Source organism: Caretta caretta, chromosome 3, assembly GCF_965140235.1.
Source record: "Caretta caretta isolate rCarCar2 chromosome 3, rCarCar1.hap1, whole genome shotgun sequence".
Lineage (NCBI taxonomy): Eukaryota > Metazoa > Chordata > Testudines > Cheloniidae > Caretta > Caretta caretta.
In genome coordinates this window covers 11,039,587-11,045,586 of record NC_134208.1, presented here as the reverse complement: position 1 = coordinate 11,045,586, position 6,000 = coordinate 11,039,587, and the positions used below count along the sequence as shown (strand labels likewise).

Sequence of the window (6,000 nt, the reverse complement as noted above, 5' to 3'; positions counted from 1 at the left end):
TAATAAGATTACAGCAGGGATTTGCAAAAATGAAGGTTGCAGCAAGCTTTTACAAAATGGAGTGAGCATTTTAAAATGGAGTTTGAGTTAAAATATGGACAAGTGTAAGGAATGGCAAACTGTGAGCAGAAGTTACAATATCGCAGCACGATAAGCTATTACCAGCAGGAGAGTGAGTGTGTGTGTGGTTTTTGAAAAAAAAAAAAGGGGGGGGCGGTGCGAGAAAACCTGGATTTGTGCTGGAAATGGCCCACCTTGATTATCATACACATTGTAAGGAGAGTGATCACTTTACATAAGCTATTACCAGCAGGAGAGTGGGGTGGGAGGAGGTATTGTTTCATGGTCTCTGTGTATATGCTCAAATAAATTGGTTAGTCTCTAAGGTGCCACAAGTCCTCCTTTTCTTTTTGCGAATACAGACTAACACGGCTGTTACTCTGAAACCTGTCTTTTTGCAGAGATGCATCCTTGCAATGCCTGGCAGGGGAGGGGGGCACGGCTCAGCAGGGATGCATCCTTGCAATGCCTGGCGGGGGGGGGGGGGGGGGGGGAGGCTCTGCAGGGATGCATCCTTGCAATGCCCGGAGAAGGGGGGTGGCTCGGCAGGGATGCACCCTCGCAATGCCTGGCGGGGGGGGGGGGGGTGGCTCTGCAGGGATGCATCCTTGCAATGCCCGGAGAAGGGGGGTGGCTCGGCAGGGATGCACCCTCGCAATGCCTGGCAGGGGAGGGGGGCGGCTCAGCAGGGGTGCAGCCTTGCAATGCCCGGAGAAAGGGGGGGGCTTTGCGGGCCCCAGAAGGGACGCTGGGAGCTGGGGCTGTGCTGCCAGCAGGGGTGCAGGATCCCCTAGATGCCAGGCCGGGGTGAGGCACCCGGGAAAGGCCTAGCTGAGCTTGACTGCCCGCTCCCCCCAGCCCCAGGGCGGCACGCGCCGCGGCGAGGGGCGGGAGAGTGCCGTCACAGGGTGGCCGCCCAACGCAGTCACATGACGCGCGCGGGGGGGGACCCCCCCGGTGGGCGCAGTCACGTGACGCGTGAGCAGGGTCAGGCGCTGCTGTTGCGGGCCGCCTCGGGGGAGCCACGTGGGGTGAGTCAGCGCCGGGCGGGGGCCGCCGGCAGATAAAGAGGGAGGCGCCGCGGGGGTGCGGCGCTTGCGCGCAGGGGCCGGCGGAGCGAGGGGTTCCTCGGGTAAGTGTGGGGCGGCCGCTGTGCCGGGGAGAGGGAGAGCTGGGGCAGGACGGGTGGGGGAGGGGGCAGTTTGTATGGGGCTGGGGGAGAAGAGCTGGGGCAGGACGGGTGGGGGAGGGGGCAGTTTGTATGGGGCTGGGGGAGAAGAGCTGGGGCAGGACGGGTGGGGGAGGGGGCAGTTTGTATGGGGCTGGGGGAGAAGAGCTGGGGCAGGACGGGTGGGGGAGGGGGCAGTTTGTATGGGGCTGGGGGAGAAGAGCTGGGGCAGGATGAATGGGGGAGGGGGCAGTTTGTCTGGGGCCTGGGGGGAGAAGAGCTGGGGCAGGATGGATGGGGGAGGGGCAGTTTGTATGGGGCTGGGGGAGAAGAGCTGGGGCAGGATGGATGGGGGAGAGGGCAGTTTGTATGGGGCCTGGGGGGGAAGAGCTGGGGCAGGATGGATGGGGGAGAGGGCAGTTTGTATGGGGCCTGGGGGGGAAGAGCTGGGGCAGGATGGGTGAGGGAGGGGGCAGTTTGTCTGGGGCCTGGGGGGGGAAGAGCTGGGGCAGGATGGATGGGGGAGGGGGCAGTTTGTCTGGGGCCTGGGGGGGGGAAGAGCTGGGGCAGGATGGATGGGGGAGGGGGCAGTTTGTCTGGGGCCTGGGGGGGAAGAGCTGGGGCAGGACGCCTGGGGGAGGAGGCAGTTTGTCTGGGGGGGAAGAGCTGGGGCAGGATGGATGAGGGAGGGACAGTTTGTATGGGGCTGGGGGAGGGAGAGCTGGGGCAGGACACATGGGGGAGGGGGCAGTTTGGCACGGGGGGGGGGGTAGGAGCCGGGGAAGCTCATTGAGGGAGGTTTTGCAGGGATTCCCATGCAGGCTGTGGACAGGATTTCTGGGTGGTGGTGGTGGTGAGGGGAAGTCTCTGGGCAGCCAGGCATGCAGGATGGGGGGTGCTGGGGGATGTGGAGGGAGGGATGGTTGGCTGTTGTCCCATGCCACAGAGAGCTGTTGGGGGCTGGGAGCAGGGAGGAGCATGTTTGGAAGGTGCAGGGGGATGGGTAAGGGCTCTCCCCTGTCCCCAAGCAGGGGACTGTCCTTTCCCGGGTGGGTAAGGGAAGCAAGGAGACTGGGGGGAGTTGGCTCAAATTGTGCAACCATCTTGAAGTGCTAGGAAATGTAAAGCGGGATTTTCTTGCCCTGTTTAATCTTCCCCGCAAGGGCACAGGTCTAGCCTCTCAGAGGTGTCTGTATTAGCAAATGGACACTGTACCCCATGAACACACCGCGTCTGCTACTGCCTCTTCCCCTTCCAGCTTCTGATCTGTGAGTCCAGATTCCTGCTGGTGGCCGGGTAGTGACTGCGGACCTGGGGTAGCCCCTCTGCTTCAGAGCTTGCATCTGACATTGACAGCCATTTCCCTTTGCTGGCAGCTGAGCTGCCTTCTGTGTGCTGAGGCATAGCCAAGGTCCATGTTGTGTTGTTTACAGGAGGTGACTTTCTAGCTGCAGGCTTGATCGGTGGCAGTGAACATGTAACCGGGTACCTCTGAGGATGTGTGAACAAGTCAGGGCTTCTAGGGAGCCCCAAATGAGTGATCTTGTTTCTGGGGAGACCATTCCCCTTGTGAATTCTGTGTTGGCCTGTTGCATCTTTTTTTCTTTAGGTGCAGCTGTCAGCAAAAAGAGAGATTCTGTAGATTCGACCCGCGAACTGCAGAATTTAAGTATCTTGATCCTTGTCTGGAGGGGATGAGGAGTGTACAGTTGCTATGCAGCTACAATTCTGGGCCTCAGTAAGATCTCTGCTAATGCTGGGGTTTTGCAGAAATTTTGCACCCTGTGGTATTGTTGGTAATATCTACGGTGTAGTGCAGGGTTCTCAAACTCAGATCACCACGAGGGCCACGTGAGCACTAGTATATTGGCCCGAGGGCCACATCACTGAAACCTTTACATACAGCGGTACGAAAGGATAGTCAAAAATGAAAAAAAAACGAAGAGTAAGAGAGTATGCTATTAAAAGTAAAAGTATTAACTTTTTTAAAACTGTAATGCGAAGAGGGGCTTTAATAAAATATAAACACTCAGTAATGCACCTCACTCAAATGACAAAGCACGCATTTACTTTTAGAATTACTTCAGTTAAAGCCCCCTCTGCCTCCGGCCCTGCCCCCACTCCATCCCCTCATGAGGCCCTGCCCCTGCCCTGCCCCCTTTCCAACCCCTTCCCCAAATCCCTGCCCCAGCCCCACCTCTTCTCCACCTTCTCCCCTAAGCCTTGTCCCCGCTCCTTCACACCTTCCCCCCTCCACCCCCCCCCAAAGTCCTGAGCACTGGGAGGTAGGCGGAGGAGTGGGAGGGGAGCTTGGCTGTCGGTGGAGTTGGCGCCTGTGGCGGGCCACGTGGTTGAGACCCCTAGTGTAGTGGATGGATAAACAGTCAGTACACAGGGAGGAAAGATGCTCTTGTGGTTAAGGCACTGAACTGGAATTCTGCAGATGTGGGTTTAATCCTTTTTTCTGCTGGGAGCTTCTGGTGTGACCGTGGGCATGTCACCTTGAGCCTGCTTTCCAGAATTACTGAGCAGCCACCGCTCTGAGTTCAGTAGGAACTTGAGGTGTTGGGCTTGATCTTCCGAGGTGCTCTTAATCTCTGGCCAATATCTTCAAAGGTATTTACTCAATTTACTTGCCATTGACTTCAATGGGAGTTAGACATCTCAACACCTTTAGGGATCTTAGCCTCTGTGCCCCACTACTAAAATGGGCATAATACTTCCCTAGCTTACAGGATGATTGTGAAGGTTAACTAATGTTTGTAAGGCACTCTGATGGGGACCAGGGCCATGTGAATAAGGTGTGGCTGAGGCAGGGAGGGGGTTTGATCCCTCTAAGTTTGGGGAAGAGGAACCGCAAAGAGCGGAATCTGTGGTGTTTTTAATAAATGGACTTAAGTTAGGGCCATCTGTTACGAATATTGTGTTTTGGCAGCAAGATGGTGGGAAGATCAATAAAGAAACTAAATACAAAACCGGGAGGAGGAGGAGGAAGAACTTCCACTGTGAAGCTCTAGCAATGAATCACTTCTAGTGCTAGTCCTGAAAATCTTTAGCAGTTACCTGCAAAAGTGTGTTTTACTAATAGATGTAGCTCCTTGAGGCCGGTATTATCTGATGAGTTTTGTGAACACCAGCAGTTGACACTGGCCAAACTCCTTACTTATAAATACAACCAACTGGTGTTAGAACTAAAATGTAGGGTTGTCCTTTTGTAATGAGTACTGAGTCAGGTGATTCTTGTGACCGCTGAACATGGGCCCTGATTCTGCATGGTGGGACTCTGTGCCAGCTGAGGAGGGTGCTGCTCCAGACCGAAGTCCCCTCTTGTTTGTGGTCACTTTATCTTGTGCTCCTTGCCCCTTATCCAAATCTACCTCCCTGATTGAATTGGCTGCCTTCCCCATTGGTAAATATCAGCGCGGGTTGTACAGAAGGTCTGAAGTCCACTTTCCAGTCCAGTGCAGTAAAATCCGATCCCAGTTTGGAGACCGCCACTCTTGGAGATGTTTCTTTCTCCTAGTTTGGCTGTTCACCTTTTCTGACTTGCCTGTTTTTAACCTCATGCTGGATGTTTTGTCACCTTGGTTTTAAGAGTTTCACTCAGCAGGGGAGCCGCACAGGGACAGCTCCTCCCTCTCCTTCCTTCCCACCACCACCCTCCCCCGACTCCCCACCCCCAAACACACACACTGTGGTTCATTACCTTTACATGCCCATAGCTTTTGCATTGCTCCCATCTGTGTACAGGATAAAAACGGTGGCTGCTGCCTTATGCTCGAAGAATGATCAGACACAAGCTTTCTGCAGCCAATGGGATGTGCCCGAGGGTAGCTCTCATACAGTTTATCTGCTCCTGATGTTGGTCCCACCCTTCAGCAGGAATCCAGCTGGATAAGTTGAGGCAATGTCCATATGAAAGCTTCAGTCACTGGTGTAATTACCTGGGTGCAGACCCCCTAGTGCATGTAGATGTGTTGCAACACACAGGTTACCCCTACTGTGGCGCTAATCCAGCTATCCCCTAATGTAGACAAGGCCTGAGGAAAGGGAGCGTTAACCCCTGAAAGCGTGGTATGTTTTTAGATTGTGAAGGCATTTCAGAATTGATTGCCTAACATAGGAGCTGCTAAGAAGGATCCTTGGGGCAGGGACTGTCTTCCTCTGCCTCATGCAGTCCCAAACGGACTATGGAGAGCAAATCAGTACTGCAGCATATCCGAGGACTGGTGCACCCAAAACATGAGGAACTTATTGCACAGCTTTGGCCTGAAGTGCTGTTGAATGCATGAGACTGGGCTACTCCAGGCTAACTTTGCCAAAAATGCCAGTTGGTTTTTAAAGCTAAATCATGTTAGTGCTTCACTGATATAGGAATACTGGTATAGCATTACTGGCGACCTGCTTCTGGAGTGGACACGGATGTACTGGTATAGCTGTGTCTAACACTGGGGGCTTTTGCTAGCTCAGCTGTGGCTGTCAAGGATCACGCCTGCTTGACTTGGCTGTATCTGCAGCAATCTGCAGTGTAGATGCAGCCTAAGAACTGGGTCAGCTAATGATATTGTAACTGGTTCTATGGAAACTGTTCAGACCCCATGGAAGCCTCTTCTAGGCCAAGGCTTCAACTGCTGATGAAACCAGTTTAGCTGAACTGGCTTTGAAACTAGTTAATTCTTGAGGGGGAGCAGGGAAGGTAGGCGGACTTCCAGTGTCACCAAGCATCTGGGACCCTGGCTATAGCCTGAAGATAGTCTCATAAACCGCTGTTA

The 6,000-nt window shown here is 54.4% G+C and overlaps 1 protein-coding gene across 2 annotated transcripts in view; it reads left to right on the top strand.

The window, feature by feature from the left end:
- Positions 1-1,069: 1,069 nt before the first annotated feature.
- The window catches only part of CTSB (cathepsin B), a 28,525-nt gene continuing 23,594 nt past the window's right edge, over positions 1,070-6,000 (top strand). The window contains exon 1 of one of the 2 annotated variants that reach the window (XM_075126343.1): positions 1,070-1,091. The gene's annotated coding sequence lies outside the window, so the exon portion shown is untranslated. The other variant, XM_048845777.2, reaches the window with a different exon arrangement.